The sequence below is a fragment of the Castor canadensis genome, chromosome 4 (assembly GCF_047511655.1).
Source record: "Castor canadensis chromosome 4, mCasCan1.hap1v2, whole genome shotgun sequence".
In the NCBI taxonomy this organism is placed as follows: Eukaryota; Metazoa; Chordata; class Mammalia; order Rodentia; family Castoridae; genus Castor; species Castor canadensis.
This window is the reverse complement of record NC_133389.1, coordinates 103,235,307-103,260,511: the sequence shown is the minus strand read 5'-3', so window position 1 is coordinate 103,260,511 and position 25,205 is coordinate 103,235,307. Positions and strand designations below refer to the sequence as shown.

Genomic DNA, 25,205 nt, shown 5'->3' with positions numbered 1-25,205 from the left:
CAGAGTTTAAAAGTTCAGATATACCTGCAGTTGGAATCCTAGAAGGAAAGGAGAGCATGAATTGAACAAAAGTAACATTTGAAAAACTGCTGGTAACTAATTTTACAAAACTGATGAAAGCAATTCATGATTTCAAGTTCTACAAACTGCATGCAATCTAAATGTCATAAAAATCATACCCAGATAATTATATTCAAACATCTCAATGATAAAAATATTAAGAGCAGTCAGAAAAAATGCACATTACTTTCAACAGTACAAAAGTAAAACAAGGTTGACTTTTCAGTAGAAACTATAGAATCCAAAAGACAATGGAATAACATCTTTACAGTTCTGAAAGAATATCACTGTTTCAAGCAAGAAATTGTACTCATTAAAATATCCATCAAAAAGAATATTAGACAAAGTAATTCCCAACACTGCTGCATGATCCCATGAGCTGTTGCAGGAAACTCAGCCTCCTTTCTCTGTCCATAGATGTCAAAGAGTGACAATTTTGGGGAGAAGATGAAGGAGTTCATGTAGAAGTATGACAAGATGGGAAAATTGAGATGGCAGAGCTGGCGCAGATTCTGCCGATTAAAGAGAACTTCCTGCTGTGCTTCAGGCAGCATGTGGGCTCCAGTGCGGAGATTATGGAGGTTTAGAGGAAGTATGACAGAGACAGAAGTGGCTACATTGAAGCCAATGAGCTCAAGGGCTTCTTGTCAGACCTGCTGAAGAAGGCCAACCGGCCGTATGATGAACCCAAGCTGCAGGAATATACCCAAACTATACTACGAATGTTTGACTTGAAGGGAGACGGCAAATTGGGCTTCTCAGAGATGTCGCCACTTTTGCCTGTACAAGAAAACTTCCTGCTAAAATTTCAGGGCATGAAGCTGACCTCGGAGGAGTTTAATGCCATCTTCACATTTTATGACAAAGACGGAAGGGGCTACATTGATGAGAATGAACTGGATGCCCTTCTGAAGGATCTGTATGAAAAGAACAAGAAGGAAATGAACATCCAGCAGCTCACCAACTACAGAAAGAGTGCCATGTCCTTGGCTGAGGCAGGGAAGCTCTACCCAAAGGACCTGGAGAGTGTGCTGTGCAGTGAGCCTCCCACGTGAAAGGGGTCATGGAGCTGCTTCTTCACTTCCCCCCCAAACCCACCCCTGCTGCCCTGACACTGCTCCCCAGACCCAAAGATCATGACAGCTCCTCCCCGATCCTTGCAACCCACACACACCAGACCACTAAGCAGGAAAGGAAAATGGAGGGTGAGCGGCTGATGGATCTCCTTTGAGTCTGCTCCAACACAACCCTGACAAAGCACAGGCTTTCCCCACAGTGGGTCACCAACTGCGTGGAAGGTGGGTGGGGGCATTGGTGGAGCTTCCCTAGTTCTCTTTGCTGTGATGCATGAGCTCATTTGCTGTATGATTTAGGCTTCTACATCCAACAGAGTAGAATCCTCCCTCTCACTGTCTCCTGCCTTCCTCCCCAGCCTCAGACATCTCCCACCTCGAACTTCCAGTTTCCACCCACCACCTTGCTAACGTGTAGCTGTAGCTGCGTTCTCAGAGTTCCTGTTGTGGAGGGCTCCTGCCCTCTCCTTGCCTTCTCTACTCATGTGCTCCTTTTCTTTTTGGGTTTCCTGTCTTCTTGTTTACCAAAGAATAGTTTAAAGACAATAAAGTGGAAACGTTCTGCTGAAAAAAAATATATATATATTAATTAGGTCTGTGGACTTGGATTAAGTGGTAGAGCACCTGCCTAGCAATGCAAGGCCCTAAATTCAAATCCTGGTACCACCAAAAACAATAAGAATATTAATTAAATACATTTCCAGACAAACAAAAGCAGCAAGAATATATTACTAGCCAACTTACACTAAGAGCATAAGGGGATATTTTCCCCCTGGTTTAAATGCAGAACTGAAGAAAAAATTAAGAACACAAGGAAGGGTAAATATATGAGTAAATCTAAACAATAACAATAGTCATAACATATTGTAGGGTTTTAAATAGATGTAGGACTAAAATACATGACAATACTACAAAAAGTAAAAGGGGAATGTCTTAGTTTAGACTGCTATAACAAAATAACATGGACTGAACAGCTTAGAGAAACATTTATTTCTCACAGCTCTAGAGGTTAAGAAGTCTAAGGCGAATGTCACAGAAAATTCATTTCCTGGTTGAGGACCTGCTCCTTATAAGGGCACTAATCCTATCTAAAGCTCAGGGAAACTCCCCATTGTACACATCTAAACCTAATTACTGTGGAAAGGATCTTTGGGAGTTAGAGCCTTAGTATGTGTCTGGGCACAGTTGCTCACACCTATAATCCAAGTACTAGGGAGGATTGTGTTTTTGAGGTTAAAAAAAAGTTAGTGAGACCCCATCTCAGTCAATAATCTGGGTGTAGTGATGTGTGCCTGTGGTCTCAGCTACACAAGAGGCTGTAGGTAAGAGAATCATGGTCTAAAGCCAGCCCTGGGCAAAAATGCGAGACCTTAACTGAAAAAAATGACTTAACTCTTTTTTTTGGTAGAACTGTCTCTTGCCTCCCTACAGCTCTGGCCTTCTCCCACATTGGTTGCTAATGAAGAGAAAATTCCTAGGTTTTCTTCCATGGCGCTTCTTCAATTTTCAGGAGAATTGTTTGTTTTGTTTTTGTTTATGTACTTCAAAAAGATATACTTGTATACCACATACAATGTAATAATTTTCTTATATAAGTATTTGTATTTCATCCAAATATTTCATCTGGATGAAATAAATAGTCATAAAATTAAAAAAAAAAAAGGAAGAAAGGGCTGGGAGTGTGACATAAGTGGTGGAGCTCCTGCCAAGCAATTGTGGGGCCCTGATTTCAAGCCCCAGTACTACAAAATAAAACAAAACAAACTTCAATATATGAACTTGAACTTGAAGACAGGGAGACTCAATTCAGTCCATAACAGGGAGCAGATGAAGTTAAAATATTTAAAATATTGTGAAGTTCTTGTGTTATTTAAGAAATGATAAATGTATTGACAAGATAGTCTGTAATAAGCAAAGAGTTAGTGTTAACATCTGTTATTCTGGAGTAATCAGAAATGTAATAACAAATATATAACTGATAATTCAATAGATGGGACAAATGTAATAATGAACACTTGATTAATCCAATAGAAAGACAGAACTAGATTACATAGTAAAATAGAAGACATAGCAAGAAGGCAAATTTGAATCCAAATATGGCAATAATTACATTAAATTTGTGAAATTAATGCTCTGATTAACTGGCATAAAAGTCAGAGTCGATATGAAAATATTCAACCATATGCTATTTGTAAGTCCTTATAAATATAAGGACTCTTCTAAGGTTGAAAGCAGTAGTATGAGAGTTATAATGTGAAACTATAAGCAAACCTAATACATACTACGTCCTGGAGAATTATTCCGTGTGCACTTCACAAACGTGAATTCTGCTATTTTGAGTGGAGTGTTTCACAGCTAGAAGTCTGTTAGATCTAGTTGGCTTGTGCTGTTCTAGTCTTCTGTTTGCTTGTCAATCACCTCTCTTTTGTTTAAGCCATTATTGAAAGTGAATATAATGATGTCTCCAATCATTCTTTAATCTGTTTCCTTCTTCAATTCTGTAAGCTTTTACTTCATGTAGTTTTGACTTTGTTGTTAGATGCGTATACGTTTATAATAATCAGGCTATCCTGATGGATCTACCCATTTATTGTTACAAAATCTCCCCTTTTGTCTCTAGTAGCTGTTTCTGTCTTAAATTCTATTTTGTCTGATATTAGTATAGCCAATCTTGGTCTCTTTTAGTTACTTGGTCTCTTTGGTTACTGTAACCAAAGAGATTTTTACTGTTCTTTTACTTTAAGCCTCTTTTTTTCTTTGAATCAAGTGTATCTTTTATAGACAGCATATAGTTGGATCATATTATTTAAAATCCATTTTACAACCTCTGTCTTTTGATTCAAATGCTTAATCCATTCACATTTAATGGAATTTTGATAAGGTAGGATTTACATATGCCATTTTGCTATTCATGGTCTGTGTGTCTTATTTTTATTTGTTCCTCAATCACTGTCTCCTTTTGTATTAGATATTTTCAGTGTTCCATTGAATTCCCTTGTTTCTTCTATATTATTTTGAGGACTTTTTAAAACATGGTTGCTGTGGAGATTGCAATTAACATGATAATTTAAAACAGTCTGCTTCAGATTTATACTAACTTAATTTCAGTAATGAACAAACACTTTGCTCTACTATAGCTCTTTCCTTGCCTCTTTTGTGCTATTATTATCATAAAAATTATATTTTTATACATGGGAGGCCATCAACAGAGTTTTATGATTATTGTTTTATGCACTTGTCTATTAAGTCATATAGAAGTGTTAACAAACAAAAATCCATTTTTACTCTTTGCCTTTTTACAGTCTAGAGATGAATATCCTTATGTTCATCATACTTTGGATTTGTTGAGCTTCCTAGATCTATAGTTTAATATTTTTTTTCAAATGTGGGAAGTCATTGGCCATTATTTCTTCTGTCTCTGTCTCTCTCATTCTCCCTTTTTTCTGCTTTTGAGATTTTCATTATGCATGTATTGATACTCCTGATGGCATTCCACATGCTCCTGAGGCTCTCTTTACTTTACTTCATTAAAAAATTCCATTTCTCAGAATGGACAATTTCAGTTGACCTTTCTTCTAGTTTGTCAGTTCTTCTACCAGTTCAAATCTGGTCCTGAATCCCTTTGGTAAATTTTTCATTTCCATTATTGTACTTGTGAATTATAAATTTTACATTTGGCTCTTTTTTTTAAGAAGTAACTTCCTTATTTTCACTGATATTCTCTATTTGGGGAGACATCTTTCTCATACATTCCTTTTAATTCTTTAGCACTGATTTTTTTTTTTTTTTTTTTGGACATGCCTCTGTAGAGGCTAACTTAAGAGTTTGCTTAGAAAGCTCAGTATTTCAGTTTCCTCAGGGCAATTTTCATTAAGGACTTTCCCCCAAAGTGTGGTCGATATTTCATGCTTTTGCACGTCTTGCAAATTTCTCATTGTAGCTGAAAACTACACTTTTTATGTAGCACATGTGTTAATTTCAGAAATCAGAGCCCCTCCTCCTCTTTGGAGTTTAGTATTGTTTCTGTTTGTTGTTGTTGTTGTTGCTCTTTTTGCTTAGGGACTTTCTTGGGCTAATTCTGTAAACTTTGTATTTCTTATTATATATGGTATGTGATCAGTTTAGGGGCCAGCTAATGAATGCAGGAAGATTTCCTTGAAACAAAAGTCTCCAAGATTTCACCCATAGGATGTATGTATGTTTGTGTTGGGGCATGCTTTCAATGCTCTGTTATTTTATGAGCCTGCCTTTGCCTTTACTTCCTGCTTACACAGTGCCTCAAGTTGTGCTAGAGTTCAGAGAACAGGGCCTTGCCAGATCTTTCTGCAACATGCACATGGCCTTCTAGTTCCCAGTTTTCCTGGAACATTTTGGAGCTTTTCTATGCCTATATGCACTTCTTATTTTCTGGATTTTCCTTTCATGATTTTAAGTAAGCTTCCTATTTGTTTGAAATGCTATTTCTGCCTTAGATAGCTGTGTTAAACAGTTGCCACTGAATGCTTTTAATAAATGTCTTGGGGATAGAGCTGTCCTTACTGAGTGAACTCTGAGTCAAGTAAAATGTTTTGTGAATGGGGTTTTTCCAGGTTGTTGCCAGACAGGTGAAATAGCAACAATTCACATAGGAGTATGTGGAAGCTCCAAGCTTATTCTGCCCCCTTAAGGGTCTGCTAGGGTGGCTTTATACACCATGATGTGAGGCCACTAATTTCCAAGGCTACCATGGATCTGGGGAGAGGATTATGAGAAATGTCCCAAAGTTTACTGTTCTTAGCAAAATTAAAGTTTTATTCTTTAATAAATGTTTCTATATTGCTACTAGTCTTTGGTTTGTTTCCAGATTTCTGAAAAAGTTAATTTTGACCATTTTTACTGGTATTGTTCCTTTTTTTTCTTTTTATAAAAGTGGGGATTTTCAGAGGTCCTTTCTCTGCCATTCTAGAAATATTTCTTAGTATTTTTCACAAAATGGAATCTTCTATGGCAATAAAAAATAATAAACCACTGTTTCCTATAACAGTACTGATGAATCTTACAGAAATAATGTTGAGCCAAAGAAGTCAGACACAAAAGAATATATACTGTATGATTTCATTTAGGTGAACTCTTAAAGCAGTTAAAATAAAAGTCAGAATAGTCGTTACCTTTGGGGATGTGGTTCTAATTTGGATAGAGCATGCGAGAATATTCTAAGATGTTGGTAATGTTCTATATCTTAACCTGAGTGGTGATCATTAATTAAAACTCTTTGAGCAATACACTTAGTGAAATTTATTATATGAGTGTATACACCTGTAAAAAGCAAAAATGACCCAAAAAATGAGGGCCTGTTGTGGTGAATCATAGCTTAATCCCATCTACTTGGGAGGCAGAGATGGAAGGATCTAGTTCCAGCCCAGCTCAGCCAAAAAAGTTAGCAAGATCCCATCTTATAGAACAAGCCAGGCATGGTGGTGCATTCCTGCCTGTAATCCCAGCTATGTCGGAGGCATAGGTAGCAGGATAGCAGTCCAAGGCTGGCCTGGGCAAAAAGTGTGAAACTATCTAAAAAATAACTAAAGCAAAAAGGGCTGGAGGCATGGCTCAAGTGGTAGAGTGCTTGTCTAGCAAGTATGAGGCCTTGAATTCAAACCTCAGTCCTGCCAAAAAAGAAAAAAAAGAAGATAAATGATTAAACTCAAGGTTCTTCTTTAATTTTTGAATAGATTCCTTGCAGAGTTTTCAAGGAATAAAAAGTTGCATGCTGATAGTTAAGAGATTCACACATCTGTGAACTATTACAATATGAGATACTGTCATAATTTGTTTTTAATAGTATTATTGTTAATAATAAAAAGTTATATATCTACAATGCTTTATAGTTTTTAAATGGCTTTAACATTATCTTATTACCTGTACAACTGCTGTACTTCAAATATTATATTACAAATGAGGAGACTCATGTCCAGAGGATCAGATCTTATGAATGTCAGAGTCAAGACAGTCTAATACTTATTATGCTTTCCTACAGCATTTACTGCTGTCTCAGTTTCTTTAGAGTACTACTATTTGCCAACTTATCCAAATTAGATAGATTCCCAAGATTTTACATTCTCTGCTAATAATTCTTAAAGGATATTAATCATTGATTATATAGACAAATCTCAGGATTCCAGAGATTGAAAAAATGTAGAAACTCTCTTTTGAGTGTCACCATATATGTTATCCATCTTAAACACATCTTTCTAGGTATTTGAGGACTATTAGAACTATCTTACCTTAGTGATCTCAACATGACACCACAGGTGAAAAAATTCCACACTTGACATCATGTGATAAGTTGCAATCAAAACACAGGCACACTAAAAAATACTGTATAAAATTACTTCATACTATGTGTATATGGTGTATATAAAGTATAACTGAATTTCATGTTTAGACTTAAATCCCTTCTCTAAGATATCTAATTATGTATAGGCAAATATCCCAAAATCTAAAAAAATCCAAAATTTTAAACACTTCTGGTCTCAGCATTCCATATAAGGGATATTTAACCTGTACTCTTAAGTAAGATTTGGTCAATGATCAATATAAAGATTTTATTACTGTTTTATTATTTTTGATACATCATGACTACTAGATCATATGCTTCCATGCTTATGTTTATATAAATTTCTAACATTTATTTCTTTTTTCTTTTTTTTCTGAGACAAGGTCTCCCTATGTAGTAGCCCCATGTAGCCTTGAACTCTTGATGCTTCTGCTTCAGCCTCCCAAGTGTTGGGATTACAGGCATACACCAACCAACCTGGTGTATTACTCAGACTTTGCATATCTGTGAGAAAATACCTGATGTAAGCAATTTAAAAAGAGGCATTATTTATTTTGATTCACACTTTCAGTGGTTCCAGTCCATAGTCCTTGGCTCCATTTATTCTGGGCACAGGGTGAGGCAGAACATTATAATGCAAAAGCATGTGGCAAAGGCTACTCACCTCTTGGCCAGCTGGGAAGCACAGAGCAAAAAAGAGACCCAGAACAAGATACAGACCCCAAGGACTTGCCCTAATGCCCCACTTCCTCCAGCTAGGCCCATTGATTCCTAAGATTTGCAGAACCTCCCAAAATAACCACTAGATAGGGACCAGTATTCAACAATAAATCTGTGGGGAACATTTCATGTTCAAATCATAAAATCCAGCCATTTCTTTTCTTTAAGTGATTTAATCTGCATTCCATCCCCATTTAAAGTCATCAGATTTGTGATGATGACTTTGCATTCAGTCATATTTCCTTAAGTAATAGACTTGTCAGCCAACATTGCATCTTTGACTAGTTTAATAAGTATATTTTCAACATAAATTCTGAAATCACAGATGAGAATAATAAATAAAGCAGAACACACAAAGCTGTTATATATTTGTGGATAGCTACTAGAAAGCTTAATTTACTTTTCAGACAAATGAAGAGTAGCAAACAAGTGAGAAAGTCCTATTGATAAAGTGACTAAGGGGCTTGGAAAGTTTATTTATGCTTTTGTAATTAAGTTCTGAATGGTTGATGAAACACCACTCTTAGACCCCAGAGAGCAACTTTAGTTGGGTTTTCTCTGTCCTTCATCTTAAACAAAAAACTTACCTGCTCAATCACGTAAAGATTCAAAGGATGAGGGACCTCTCTTACAAATACCTCTCTGTAGCCTGACACCCTCTTTTCTCACACCCTTTCCATCACAGTAACAAAATACAGGTCACATAATCTAGCCAATCCAACTACTACTATAATCGTCTTGGGCAATTTCAGGAGCAAACTATACTGGATGTTATGAAGTACTCTTATATGTGGCTGCTTAGCTCAGGACAGTCTGCCAGCAGTCCATCTAAGCTATTTCAGTTCTTTTCTTGAAATAGTCTTCCCTTGAAATCACTGCCTTTTGTTTCTAGCTCACTCCACTTCCATTAACTCAAGGACAAGTCTTTAACTATTTTTTAAAGCTTCATTTTTGAAGATGCAAGGCCCTTTTTCTGCCTGGATAAACTTCAGGTTGAAACTTCAGTTCTGTTGGCTATCAGAGTGTCCCACCTGTCCAGGAGTTGAACTCACAGAAATTCCATGATCAGCTTTCTTTTCTTTATCTTGGATATGTAAAAATACACAGCAGTCTTCAGAGTTCAGTCGTTAATGACTAGTCCTTCCTCAGTTTGTTTTTCCCTTTTGTTTGTAGTGTTTTTCACTAAAACCTTGTCTCCTCATAACAACCTTGTTTAACTCCATATCATGCTCCCAATTCCCTTCCTACAACCATACACAGACATCAACAGCCTACCTGAGTGACCCCAGCTTCTAACATTCAGGGAATATCACCAATTTGCTATCATTACATTAACAAAACAATAACACTTCACACCTCAATTATAGTTTTATCTTTAACTCTTGATTTAGATCCACTTGGGGGCTAAGACCAGACTGCAGCAAAACAGATAGGATGTATATTAGTGTTTATTATTTATTTTTATTTTTGTTATGGAAAAACTTAAACATTTAAAACCAGAGGTATCTACTGCCAAGATTTTACAATTATTAGTCTGCTTATGTTTATTTTTTAAAGAAATATTTTTGGTTACTCTATTGTATTAACACAATACCTAATGTAAAAGACACTTCCGTATTATTAAATTTTCAAAGATTATAGTAAATGTAACCTGTTGTTGACTTATAGTAGGTTATTCTTGGAGAAAAATGATTAATCATCCAAAGGAATATGAAAAAAAATTACTTTCTCAAGACTTAATAGCCCCCCAAGATCAATTTGGTTTTTATTCTTAATCCAATTCAGAAACAAACTAAAATAACTAGAAAAAAGGAAGGAGAGGTAAAGAAAAACAAATAAAAGGAATACGGTTCTTTTAACCACAGGGGTAGTACTTATTCATGTTATCCTTACCATGCAAACCAAGTTGCAACGCAAGTTTGTTATAAATTTTCCTTTGAAGCAATGGCTGAAGGGAATTCTAGATGATTGCAGTTTACTTTTCTTTCATCTTACTACTGTTGTCATAGTTACTCCACATTGTATTCTTTGGTGAAACCTCTGGCCAGAAGATTGGATCAGTTTCAATCTAGGCAGGTTAAGGTCTGGGGATATCTATTTATGATGAAGTATTAGGATCTGCAGCAGCTGCAAGAAGAGCAAAGACACTTTCGAAGGATGAAAACATCACAGTCTGGTTCACCCCACTTCTGGGTAGTTGAACAATTTGGCAGTATTGCTGCTAAAGGGTAGTTAAGCCACCACTGCGCTTCAGGAACAGATGAGTAAGATGGTAGTTAGTGCAAACCTGCAATGAGGATAGTGCTAGAGTTTGAATCTTAAGTATCTTCAAAAGATTCCTTTGGTAAAGTTCTGGTTCCCAGGGTGGCACCATTGATAGAGGTGGTGGAGTCTAGTGGGAGATCTTTAGGCCATTGGGAGGGGATGTCCTCAAAGGGGACAAGTGGGACCCCAGTCCCTTCCTCTACTCTTTTGTTCCCTAGCCAAGAAGTGAACAATTTTGCTTTGCTTCAAACTCCAGCCATAATGTGTTGCCTCACCACAGGTCCTAAAGAAATGGGGCCAACTGACAATGGACTGGAACCGCAGTGAGTCACAATAAACCTTGTCTTTTTATAAACTGATTATCTCAGGCATTTGTTTTAGTGACAAAAAGCTGACTACCACAGAGAGTTTTCTTCATATCTTTATGGATGTCCTGATGAAAGAATTCAGAGCATATTATTAGAATCATGGGCAACTGAGTTAGGTATAAATTGCATAATCACCAGGAGATATGAATACATAGATTTATTTTCTTTTTACCTAAAGTAGCACACAATCTACTATTTTATACATTGCTTTTCATCACACTTGACAATATCTTGATGATCAGTACCAACAACCTTCCTCATTCCTTTTTTTTTTAAATTAACCACAGTATGGTATTGTTAATGTACAAGAACTGTTTAACTATTATCCTATTGATGGGCATTTGATTGTATCCAGTTTTTAAATATCTTTTCACATGTGGACAAGTATGCTTAAATTCTTAGAAGTGCAAGTGTGAGCCAACAAGTATATGCAGTTTCCCTTTTGATAAGTGTTGCAAAATTTCCTTCCATCAGAGTCTTAACAGTCTCAAGTCTCCCTTAATGTATGAGAGGACTTGTTCTCCTACAAACAATAAAATCTGTTGTTAAACTCTTAAACCATTACAAATCTGAAAAATGCTATATCAGTGTACTTTTGACATGTATAGTTCTTATTTTAAGTGTACTTAATCATCTACTTATGTTTATAAATCATTTGTCTTCCTATGACTTGAATGTATATTTTTTTCCATTTTTCTGTTGTGTGGTTGGTCTTTTATTGATTTTTAGTAGTTCTTATACATTAGGGAGATTATTATTTGTCTAAAATATGTCTCTCATTTATCTTTTCTTTTTTTTTTGTAGTACTGGGTTTTGAACTCAGGGCCTCACGCTTGCTAGGCAGGTGCTCCACCACTTGGGCCACCTTTTTTTATATTGGGTATTTTTGAGATAGGGTCTCACAAACTATTTCCCCAGCTGGCTTCAAATTGTGAGCCTCCTGATCTCTGCCTCATGAGTAGCTAGGATTACAGACATGTACCACCAGTGCCCAGCATTCATCTATCTTTGTTTATAGTTTTACATATTATTAAATGTATTCCTGTACTTTATGGAAACTGGATTTTGAGCCATAAGTATAAAGACCTTCTCCATTGAAATGTTTAAAAGAAATTACTGCATTTTTTTTCTAATATTTATGTAACCTCCATCACTTACATGTAAATCTTTGATTCATTTAAAATTTATCTTGGTTTTACTGGAGTATGCCCCCCATAACATCCATTAAGACTCTTCCCACCAGGCATTATGATTATGTACCTGGAGACCTCAATAGACTCAACTAAAAATCTATTTAATGAAATGCTGGGGCATAAAATTAATTAATATATAAAAGTTGAACAAAAAATGTAAATTCATAATAGAAGAAAGCATCCATTTAAGTTGAAAAAAAGAGATCTCCTCCCTCAGTTATTCATTTATTTGTTTTTCTTCTTTCTACTTCTCTGCCATATGCATAATATATTGAACTACAGTATGCTTTTGGAATTATTTCAGGACTTTCTATTGATTAGTTGTTTATTGATGAACCAGTAACACACTGTTTTAAGTATGAAGGTTTTTATAATTTATTATAATATCTGATAGTGTTAATTGCCCCTCATTGCCCTTTTGTTCCCCTAAGTTTTCCTGGCTATTTTTGGTTAATGATGGTTCCATATAACCTTTATAATCATTTTGTCTAGTTTCATAAAACCCATTATCTATATTTTTCTCATTGGGCTCATGTTAAGATGATCAATTAGCTCAGAAAGAATTGACATCTTTTTGATGTTAACTTTTCCAACTATGCAGATATTCTCTTTGTTCACATTTTCTTATGTTTCCACCAGTAGTATTTTAATATTTTTTATTAAGCTTATTTCTGTGTATTTTATCTTTTACACTATAGATTGTTTGGTACCCTAGACCAGACCAGCTGATACCAATTGTACAAAACTGTAGAATCACTTTAGGAGAATTATTCCAGAGAGAGAGAGAAGCAAGTCATACTATGCCCTGCACTTTAAAGGGCATTCCTCCAATAACAATGTCCTAGACTGCACCTCTTAAAGTTTCCACCACTTCCCAATGGCACTATGGGCTAGGAACTGATCCTTTGATACATGGGCCTTTGGGGATGCTTATCCAAAGATAAACATAGAAAGGATGTATTAAAACAGAAATACTGAATTATTATATTAATCTCAGCCATCATACTTGCCATCAGAGTTTATGTTTGTATATAATTCTCTCTTTAAAAAATAACTAATACAAAGTTATCTACTTGTTACTTCCACTATTATTACCAAAAATTTTAAAAATATCTCTGATATAATCATGTAAGTCTCAATGGAGTTTTAGCACTTTAGTACAGTATGGTAAAAAAATATCCAATTGTATATTTAAATAGCTTAAGTGAATTGCTTTGTGTTTGTGATAGGCACAGCAAATCCTCCTTGCTGAAATTTCTAACCCTCCTCACCTAACAGTGATGTCCCTTGTTGATCTTCAGGGCATGACATCTCATCTGTTTAAATTGGCCTTTTATTTGACTTTCATTGATTTTTCAGCCAAGCCTGTTTTCTTTGGTATGTTAGCTCAAATACGTAGGTGAACTCAGCCACTAGGGTGATAGGCATGTAATTTTTAACATAACCCAAACTGTACTTGAAAAAATATAATTTTTCCTAGCAAATGGAAAAGCAGATGTTTGACTTTTGAGTAATATTTTGCTTTCTTTTAGTTGAGTTGTCCAATTGTCTTTTTCTTGGAGTCATAGATTTCTGGTTGCTGAATGTCTGTCATCATTTTTTCTGTGTACAATTTTTTCCATGTACCTTAAATTAGATGGGGACAACTTGTCTCCTTTAAGCACTTTCTACAATATTAGCACCTTTCAGCACTGGTTTCTGGAGTGCTGTTGTTGACATCCAAGTCTCTGAGTACTGTTGTTAGAAAAAAATATAAACACAATATTGGGCAGTTGGTTTGATGAATATAAAATAGAGAAACCAATGTTGTGAATATGTTGATTTGTACCTGTTGGTACTAAAATCCTGATTTTGCTCTAATAAATTCAATTTTATTGCTTTATTTCAGGTGTGTTTTAATTTCTGTATCATACCTCTCTTCTACAAAATTCTCTTAAGAAAGTCAAGATATGAAATGCTTTTAAAATACCAAAGCTTTATATGAATTTTAGTTTTCTCTGAGACATTATTTCTGAAATAAAACTAATGCAGCCAGATCAAATAGCATGGAGAGTTGAAATCTTAAGGGACTTAGTATTCTCTCCTTGTTATTGAAGAGGTACTGGCAATTGGAAGCTTTCATCAATGGAAGGCTTCTGTTGGCTCCAAATGGGAATTGCTTATATAAAGTTTCCTTGAAAATCTCTGTTTATGGGATAAGACCTTAAGAGATGTTAGAAAGGGTATTATCTTATTTTATAGATCTTATTTGCCAACATACTTGAAGTTTCAATATTCAAAAGTCGTTCATGTAATCTCTCCTTTTATTAATGTGTTTTTAAAAGTTTCAGGTACTTACTTGCAAATGTTTCCCAAGAACATTTCCTTGTATCTGCGGTGTTCTATGACTTTTGCCCTCTTAATTTTACTTTTTTGAATTATTTAAAAAACTTAGTGGTTTTCAAATAAAGTGCATCTTTCAAAGAAAAGAAGATCTTAAGAGGAGCAGAAGTAGATTGAATCCTGGGTTTCTTCGTTATGGTCAGCAGAAGGACAAAGACAGGAGAAATCTTTAGGTCTGCGGATATATTTTTATTTTGTTTCTGTTGTTTAATTTTAGCAGTACTTAATGAAAGATAGATATGACAACTTTATTGCTGTAGCTCATGAATTGTTTCTACCTTATCTTTCTTCTTTTCCTTTCCAGCTAGGGGACATTTGGCTGAATGTTCAAGGATCTTTTTGTAGTCTTTGTCCAGTTTTAACCTAGTGATAACCACCATGCTGGGGTGAACTGGCACATGAGTGGTTATGCCTCTAGCCTTCTGTTGTACACATCCAATGTCGATAACATAGTTCTTTCTTTAAACAAGGGCTATTTTGCCAACTTGATGGCCATTATAGTGTCCTCACACAACCTGTGACATATCATCTTTTTGGGTGGACATAATGGAACGTTGCATTTCTGTCTCAGCTATTTGGAAAGTGGGGAAGATTTAATATCCCTATGAATGTGGGAAGATGCTTTGAAATGTGTTTTATGATTTTTGCTGTGGTCAGAAGCCACAAAGGGACTTTATTTTGGCCTCCTTTTCTTCAACAATGACTACAAATAAGGGAAGAGAAGTTGAGGTTTTCAAGAAGTTTCTGTAGCTGTAATTTCTTGGTTTGTGATATTGTGTACATCTGCCATTCTAATCTGTACTCGGTCTTTTGCCTGGGTTTCTCAATTTTTTTTAAAGCTAAGATTCTTAATTTTCATACACTTGGAATCCTACTCAGGCATTTAGCTGTACTTTTTAAAACAAAGGTTTTATACTATGTTTTAAAATTATTGTTGATGATGATTTTTTTTTAAGTTCAAAGAGACATGTTTCAGTCACATTAGGAAGAAAATGGATTCTGAAATCAGACATGTGAGGGTTTGAACCTGTATTCCCCATATACTGATTTTTTTCACTTTTTATACTAGTTATATAACACCTCATCTGTAAGTTGTTTATAATAAGACCAACCACATCAGCCTTGCTATGAAAATCCCCTGAAATCACACTTGTAAGTTGCTATTAGAGCCCAACATGAATTTCTTTTCAATTTATTTGAGATACTTGTATGTCTATTTATTTTTGCAAAATAATATGTTTAAAAAACTTCTAATACATTTTTCATTTATTCATTAAATATGTCTGGTGTATCTTCCTTATAGTTTTAAAGATCTAAGAATAGGTAATGAGTAAAACTGAGAATACTTAACAAATATTAAGTTTATGTAAGAATTTGTCTTCTTATAGGAAGACAAATAGTAAACAAAATAAACATGTGAAATATGTAATTTGTAAAATGATGATCACCACTGTAAGGAACAAGATGTGCCAGGAGCAGGTTGTATTTGAGTAGAGACTTGAAGGAAGTGAAAGAATAAGTGATTTGGATGTCTGGGGGAAAAAGAAACAACAAGTATGTTATCCTGAAAGACAGAGTCTGGTTTGTCTGGAGTAGAGTAAGAGATGCAGCCAGAAAAACAGCAGAGCCCATGTCATGTGGGACATGGAGGCAATGTAAAGACTTTGGGTGTTACTCTGAGTGAAAGTGAAGCCAATAGAGGGGTTTGATCAGAGGAGTGACACAATTTGACTAAGGTTTAAGAAGAAGGCAAATTGGCTGATCTCTTGAGAAAAGACTTTTAGAAGAACGAGGACAGAAGCAGAGACCAGTGAGGAGGTTATCACAGTGATCCACACAAACAACAATGGTAGCCTGGCCAGAGTAATAGGTAGCAGAAGTGGCAACAAGTGGTTGAAATCTGGATATATTTTTGCATATAAGACTGGAGGATTTTTGTAGGTGAGGGGAAAAAAGTGTGGGGGAGTATGACTCCAAAGTTTGTGGCCTAAGAAAATGGAGTTGCTGAACAAGGAACACTGGAACATTAACATATTGAAGTAGTAGTAAGAGGGAGATCAGAAATTTGGATATGTCAAATGTGATACTAAAATGCCTATTAGCTATAGAAGTGGAAATGTTCATTAGACTTCTAAACCATGAAAGTGGATGAGGACCACCAGGAGAAAAGTATTGATAGGCCAGAGAATAAACCCTGCAGCCCAGTAACATTCAGAAGAGTTGGAAATGAGGAGGAACATATTTGATTTGCAAATATGTTGCTTTCAGTGAAAGTGTAGTTCGGGGAATACATTTTGAGGAAATGTATCTATATTTACCACACTTTCCAATCAAAGCCTAAGAAAGTGAGATATTTGCTTCCTTGAAATAACTATTGCATATCTATTGGTTAAGAAGTTAGAGCTATAGAAACATTCAGGGAATTTCTACAGAAAGTAGAGAAAAATATCATCTCTGTACTGAAGACACTAAAAGCCCTAAAAAAAAAAAAAAAAAAAAAAAAAACCGCTAGCAAGTAGCAGTAAATTTAGAAATGGCTTATAAATACATCAAAAGTAGGAAAGTGGGGTAATGGACTGGGCTGAGAAGCAACGGTCAGTGTTTTTAGTAAGTAGAGCCATGTGACTGGCTTCAAAATGGCTTATGAAAGAGATGAGAATCAATTCAATTTTAAGAGGAAGACAAACATGGATTGGTAGAAGGAGAGAATTTCAAAATTGAGAATGCCTTATTAGCCACTGAAAAAGCAGGGCTAGTTTTTTGGAGAGTGAGTCATTTCTTTCATATAATATCAATCAGGATCCCTGCAGGAAATAGATGGATCACTCAAAAGGGGCAATTGAGGAGAATTTGATGAAGGAACTGTTTGCAAAGGTCTAGGCAAGGTTAAACCATTGTCTAGTGTCTAGTCTCATTAGTAGGATCCTGCAAGAAATAACAGGACAAACAAGCTTACTAGTCAGCCTCCTGGGGCACAGAGCAGTTGGGAAAAAGGGAGAAGGGGTTTAGGGGACAGATTCAGCCTATTGTCTCCATTAAAGTTTATAATTATATTCCATGAGAAGTGAGATAATTGTGAGAACTTAATCACCAGTAAGAACTTTGATCATAAATTAGAGTGTATTCCTAATCTTCCAATGTTTATACTTACAAAACTTTCATAATTTTCCCCTTCCTTTTTTTCCTTGCCATTATTGTTATTATATGTATTGTTTTATTTTGGATGCAAAGTTCTGCTAAAATTTTTGTTAAATATTTATAAAGACCTTGATAGGACTCTTCCTATTTGAGATGAATCTGCTTTGAATAAGGGTACCAGATTTTCAAACTATATAAAAGCCTCATTTTATTCTAGCACTGTGCAAATAGTTTTAAGTCTTAGCAATATTGAGGCTCTAGTTTGACTTTTTAATCCTATTTGTTATAAATGGAAAATTTGTCACCAAAGATAAGTATCTAAAAGTCTCTTTCTTGCAAAATAGTTACTTTTCCAATTGTATTTTCTCCCCCCTAAATGCTGTTAAAGTTTCCTGCTGACTTTAATAGTAACCATTCTCCTTCTGAGTCTAGAGCCTTTTTATTATAGACATCTAGTGAGCAAATTTAGGCAACTATGTAATTAGAGTTACTAAGATGAGGTAGAGACTAAAGGAAACAAATCACAAAGTTACAATATTCAAGATGTGAAATGTTATCTTGAAAATTGTGCCTATGCTCTACATTAATTCTTCTCTTCATTCTTTTTGAATAGAATCTCTACAATTAGCTGGGCATATGGCTTCCCAGATAAAGACTACATTTCCCAGCTATTCTTGCTGCTATGTTTGGCCATGTATTTTTAGAATCTGTCCAATGTTATACAGGCAGAATTTATAGTGAAAGCTATAAAAGCTATTTTAAACCATGGGGTGGAAAACCTTGTCTTGAAGATGGAAGAAGGAAATGGCTAGGTCCTCAAGACTACATGGCGACTACAATATAGACCCTGGACAGTTTATGCTCCAGCTCTTACATAAAGAAGAAATTAATGTCTATATGTTTTATCCAGTTTTTTTGGCCTTTACGACAGCAGCCAGACTTATATCCCAAAGTATTCAGAGCCCTTCTAATAGAGACCAGAGTGTTAAAGTATAATAGTGGCTGTACTTTATTATCTGTTGATAAAGAAAAGACACAATGAAAATGAGGTATTTTACATACAGGAAGATTTTTAAAAGAATTGTTATTTAATTAATAACACCTATACACATTTGAAAAATAATAGGACTTGCATAGGTGGGGTATTGTTGTCCATTGAATTGAAAATACTTGGATTGGCATGTGGATTTAAGGACTCTGCTATAAACCTCCCCCAAACTGTTTTTTGAAGTCCATGGACTTAGGCCTTAAGCAGCAGATAAAATCTGAAATGCCAATTAAATATAAAGATGTTGACTATAACTAGGGAAACAAAAAGAGTTAAAGCTCAGTAGGTTCAATGTTTGTAATGGACATTGTGACAACTCAGTTAACATTACTTTTCCACCTTTCCATTGCATAGAAGCCATTTCACTAGAGTAGGTGTACTAGGTTAAATAGTGCCTCCTCCACCCCCCAAAAATGTCATGTCTAGCCAAAATCTGTGAATGTGACTTCATTTGGAAATAGGAACTTTGCAGACATAATCAAGTTATGATGAGAATATATTGGATTAGAGTGGGCCCTTATTCAATGACTGGTGTCATTACAAAAAGGGAAATTTAGGCACACATGTACAGAAGGAAAACAGTCATGTGAAGACAGAGGCAGATTTGGAGAGATGCTGCAAAAGCCAAAGGATATATGATTATTTGGCAGTAATCAAACACTTAAAAGAGTCAAGGAGAGGTTCTTCAATAAGCCTTCAGAGGGATCATGGTTAGCCAACACCCAGGATTTGTACTTCTAGCCTTGGGAATTATGAGAGAATAAATTTCTGTCATTCTGGCAACCCAGTTTGTAGTTCTTTCTTATAGCAGCCCTAGGGAACTAATATAGTATAATTAATCCTACCCTTAGCAGAAGGCTGGGATGGTATACAGAATGTTTAACAACCAGTACATATTCCATCCAAACAGAGATATTTGCTGCATTGCTGAAGTAGGGTCTGAATGGATTTTTGGTTTTCAGATGTTGACTTTTCAGTTGCTGAATATTTGAGAAGTTAAGGGCAGTCAGACTAGTTTGTTGATGCAGTGAAGACTGTTTGGGTTTGACAGGTGTAACTTGGAGCATCAGCTACTTGACCTGGTTTAGAAGTATTTCAATATTTTAAACAGCCATGAGAATGGTTGAATGTATATTAGGTACATGCTCTGGATGGTCTTTCCTTCTTGCCACTACAAATGAATCATGATGAGTAACTCAAATTTGGCCAATCAGAATGAAGCTCAGGACTTTTATTCTTTGGCTGGAGGAAGATCTGCCCTCTCATGGGAGATGTGAATGAGAAAGAACATGGCCCCAGTTGCCTTGGTTGTTACTAGTTGAAACTTTGCAACTTGGAATAAAGCTAGCTTAAGGGTAAAGTCTACAAACAAAGAATCGAAGAACTGAAATAAATGCAGCCAAATGGGCCAAGAACACTGATTATTTGCATCTGAGTTTCCTCCAGACTATAGACAAATGAGAGAGGATCTGTAATATGTGAGAGATAGTAGAAAAATACAGTAAGGTATTAATTCAAAGAAATATGAGTTTATACATAGAATTGTCTTCTATAACAGTAACTCCAAAACCCAATCAAATGGTAACGTAAGGACAACTTAAATACAGAGGCTAGCAAAGAATTGAGTTGGACAGAGATGAATAGAGACAGTAAGGGAAAAATCTTGAAGTTTAACTATTTCTTCTGTCTTGGACTACAAAATAAACCTTTCTTTTGAAGTTTTGGGGGGATTTCTTTTGAAGTTGTGAAGGGTTAAGGAAGGGCAAAAATAATGTGCCAATGCTCTCTGTGGCTCAGTAAAAATGAAAAATTTGAGTTGACTCCATTCATTTAGGTTATCTTGAATTACTGTTCATGGATTTGCATACTGAGTATAAGATTTCTGCTATAAACTCCTGATGGCAGTTACTGTCTATACATCATTAACAATAAATATTTTTAAAATTCCAGATTTGGCAAACATTTCAATTACTTTTGATCATTTTTAAACCAGTACATTGCTTTCAATAAAAGGGGGAAAGGAAAGGATTTTAAAAAAGAAGCTGTAAAAAAGATGAATTAGATTTTTCCTGGTATGCAATTCATGTTAAATCACTGGTGTTTGAATACTGTACTGAGATTTTTATCAATACATGCAGTACGACACATTTCTTTTTTTAGTTGCTAGTTAGTATTCAGGTGTGCAGTAGAATACATAAAATTAAATGCTAATGCTGTTTCATTTGTGATTTAACATGTACAAATTGTTACTATATGCAGCACTAACCTGTCTGTGCACAGGTATAATTGTTGTATTTTCCCTTTTCTTTGCAATCATAATATCTTCATGTATTCATTTGATTCAGTCTTCAAAGGACATGATATGAATAAATCTTGGTTTTAAAAAATCATTACTTTCTGTAGTTTAGAAATGTAAAAAAGATATCTGAAAGTCATTTTTAAAAGGCTTCAATTGAGGACCTACTTTCATTGATCCACTAGTGCAGAAATTTTAGTTTTTCCCACTATTTTGTTTCATTTAATTTATGATTAACAACTACATAAAATTGTGAGCCTCCTAATGGAAGTAGTTTTATAAATATTGCATGCCATTTTATGTTCTTCAATCTGTACTTCCTCATCAAGTGTTTTTTATGTTAAAATTTTTCAAAGCAAATGTATGAGGAAGTAACTAGCTACTTTAGTTAGTTAGATTTCTCTTCCCTGAAGAAAATTACTATAATGGTTACTTTTGCTAAAATGCAATTACTGTCACTGTAACAATCAATCATATTTTTATATAAGAAACTTTAACAACTTTTGAATGCATTAAGAAAAGTAAGTGAAAAAGACTTAGTATGAAATAAGACTAGACACTTAGCCTCCCTCTCCCATACCTAGCAAGAAAAAAAAATCCACCTTTTAATGACTTATCTAAGATAACTATGAAAGTTATAGTGGTAAGCAAGTTTCTTAGAACACCATTAAAAAATGTTAAACATGTTTGACAATTAGTACCTATTATTGTTTCTGGTGAATAATAGCTTAATCCTAATCCAACAGAATCTGTAGATGTCAAGTTCCACAAATTAAACCAAAAGACACTATTTAAAAAGGTTTAACATTTATTATTCTTCTACAAATTAAAACACTTCCACATGAAAAATGGCAGATAGGAAATATGAATTATTTCGGTTCTCAGCTTAAATAAAGAGATCATTAGATGAGGTCAGAGAAAAAAAAATTAGATTTTTTTCCCCAAAAAGCATCTGCAATGAATATACTGCTCACAAAGGTAGAATACTAAATACAACATGAGATTACTTTTACTCAAAATGTTATACTACTCATATAATAAGTTTTGGGAATATAAATGTAGATGACTTGTTCTATACTATTAATAACTTGTGTATTGACACAATGAATACATTTATAAGTGACATTAATCAAAATATATCAAAGAATAAAGTATTATAGGTAAAACTGCTTCTTTCATGTAGCTGTTTGCACCAAATTAGGACCTAGTAGCACAGGCAATCACAGCTCTGTTCTTTCTCCAAGTGCTTTCCTGCCCTGCCGTCTGTTTCTTCTAATTTTGTCCAATATCATTAATGCTAACTCTATCTAACAAGTCTCTAACACTGGATACATGACAGGTATTTTGATTCCTTCTTCCTCCTTAGCTCTTCCTTCACCCCATTTCTTAATTTTCATTCCAACTTTGACAAGTGTCTGTATACTTCCACAGTCTTAGTTTAGGCCTCCTGTCATCTTTCTCTGTAACTCCTATAAGGTCTCAGTATTATCATTTCCTTTCCCTTTGATAACTCACTCTTTCCCCCACTTCCAGAGTTATTTTTCCAATCCCTTTGACACAACCTGCTGTTCCCAACCCTTTCTATCTGCTTTCACCCCTCATCCTGGGTACTGTCCCTTGTCCAGCCAGTGATCCAGTTAATCCTCAAAGCTCTGTAACTGTGAATGCCACCTTTCCCCCTGCAATCCCCCCTTTTTAAGACTCTGATTAGAAAATTCCTCTATCAACAACAACTTCATCTAAAAGTCCTTGCCAATTTCCCCAGGAAAAAAAATTGAATGTTTGTTTCTCTGTGATGCCACAGCAGTTTGGCCATTAGTGGCCTGTAGCACTTTTTGTGTTTCTTGAATTTTCCATTGCTATACTATGAGCTTATCCAAGGCAAGGTTGGATCTTATTCTTTTTAGTGTCCCTGGTGCTTAACTTAGTGCATGACATATAGTAGCTCTCAATACAGAGTGAAACAATAAATCCTTTAGTACTTTTAGCAGTGAGCCAATTTCAGTGTTGTTCCTTGCAGATTCACATTCTGTCTGGGAACAAGGCCATTAAGAAAAATAATTTTAACCATGCTGTAAAAAATAGCTTTTATCAATTTACCTGAAAGTAAAAAGCCATTACAATTAGAAGGTATTCCTCACCATTAGGAAGTCCCTCCACTCATATATACACATTTTTGGGAGACGTATAAAAATAGGCACCGTGAGCAGTCGGTGTATAACAGCTGCATGCACAATTATTTGTTAATAAAAATTCCAAGCAAAAGAAAACTATTACAGGATATCTGTTAGACATTAGATTTCTTTTAATTCCCTCAAAGCTAACTCTGGTTATAAAGTTCATCTGGTGGCAGTTTTTTAGTGTATCTTAAATTGGAATAGTAGCAGGCCAGTACTATCCACAGAAAATTGCATTAGATTTTATTGCCAATATGTGCTACTCTCCCCCCTATGTTCTCTCTGTTATCAGAGAACTAACAAAGGTGTTTCTTCATGCCCTGGACATGCTTTCTAGAAAAAAGAAAAAGAATAACAACATAAGCTTTGACATCCTCCCTTACTCAATTAAAGAAACCTTATAATTCTTTGATTTTAAAGTACATTTGAGTTAGGCACCAGTCGCTTTAATCTGGTCAGATTGCCTATAATTTTTAAGAAGTTGCTTCTCTCGTGTTAGGGATTTTGGTGAGATATCAGTCCCACTAAATTGCCAAGACTAGGCAGGAATTGTGTATTTATCAATGGAATTGCTGTTAGAATTCATAGGGAAATAACATTTGTTTTGCCACTAAACTATTGCTCATTGCTGCTATCTCAGAATCTAGAACACTTGCTACATTGAACCTGCTCCATAATATTTTCTAAAATGATGAAGAAATGGATATGTGCTTAATGTATGATGATCTCTTCTCATACTTTATTTGGAGAAATGTGGGAAATTATTCTTCAGACAATATTTAGTCTTCCCTTTCAAAGATCTCCATGGGAAACATGTATTTCCCGATCCTGTTGATGTTGAGCTTAGTGATGTAACTTGCTTTGGTCAGTGGGATGTTAGATAATGTGAAGAGAGCAAAGGTTTGGCATGTGCTTCCACACTATCATTTTCTCTCTTGCTCTTTCTCTCCTCCAAGATAAGACTATACCTCAGTTAGCACTGTCCCTTCAGCAGTGAAGCAGAGAAGTCCGAGTCCAGTCTGAAACAAGGAACACTTCAGCTAACCCGTAGACATGTGACAACATGAATCCCTACAAATCTTTCTCTGATTTGAGCATTGGGGTGGCTTGTGATGGCATGATAGCTAACTGATACAGAAGTGTTTGATTGCAAAGAAGGGATCTGTATTTATAGACTTAGCAAGTAAAAGAAACTTTAAGATTTGACTGGGTCTTATGTATCTGTTATAAATTAGAGAGATATTTGGACAATACTTTAAGACTATCTTTGACCAGATTATTCCATCCACTAACATGGTCTATAGTACCAATTATGGTCATAATCTTGGAGTAGCTGTAAAGGGAATTAAAAGAACATACGACATGGTAACTATCCTCAAGCAGTATATAACTATGTTCTCACAAAAAATGAATGTTTTAAGAAAAATAGTAACTTATGTAAGAGCTTTGTAACTAGCTCTGTTTAGGTTATTGTCTTGCCTCTCATTTGGGTTCAAAGAAAGAATTCTGCACTCCTTACAGGCTGTGACCTTGGGAGAGAAAAAACTAACTTCATTTCCTCATCTGTAAAACAAGGATAATAATAACTACCACCCAATGGAGCTGTGAAACTTAAACGAAAGCATACATATAAAGCTCTTAGCACACTGTCTGGCTCATAGTAAGCAGTCAGTAGAAGTTGGCCCCTGTTGTGGTTGTTATGCTTGTGAGTGACAAGATGCTTAGGCAAGAGGCCAGGCTAATTCTGCCACTCTAAGCCATAATGGAGTGATAGCTCATTCTAGCCTGGCTCTGTGATAGGACAGGGAGTCTAATAGCAAGAAGAATTCATTATGAGGAGAAAATCTAGGAGATCAGCATCTTTATCCTGTGAAAAGGAAAACAGTGCAGATCAAAATATTTTTTTTACAACTCTTCCTGTGGAGCCCATTGTATTATGTTTCAGATTTTCTTTCCTTAGGCTAAGGAATCTAAATACTTTTAATTATCTTTGTTGTTCACCTATGAATCATCTATAAAATTTTCATATTTCTCATTTTATTTTATGAAAATTATGGATCAAGAAAGGTCTGATCTGTGCCAACCATAGTGGAAAAATAGTAGGCACATATTTTACTATTTAGCTTTATTAGGTATACTCATTTGATGAGAAATATTCATTCCCCATCCTAT

At 35.2% G+C, this 25,205-nt stretch overlaps 1 pseudogene; it reads left to right on the top strand.

Annotated features, from left to right (window-relative positions):
• Positions 1-477: 477 nt before the first annotated feature.
• Positions 478-1,115, top strand: LOC109689207 (calretinin pseudogene; annotated as a pseudogene).
• Positions 1,116-25,205: the final 24,090 nt, after the last annotated feature.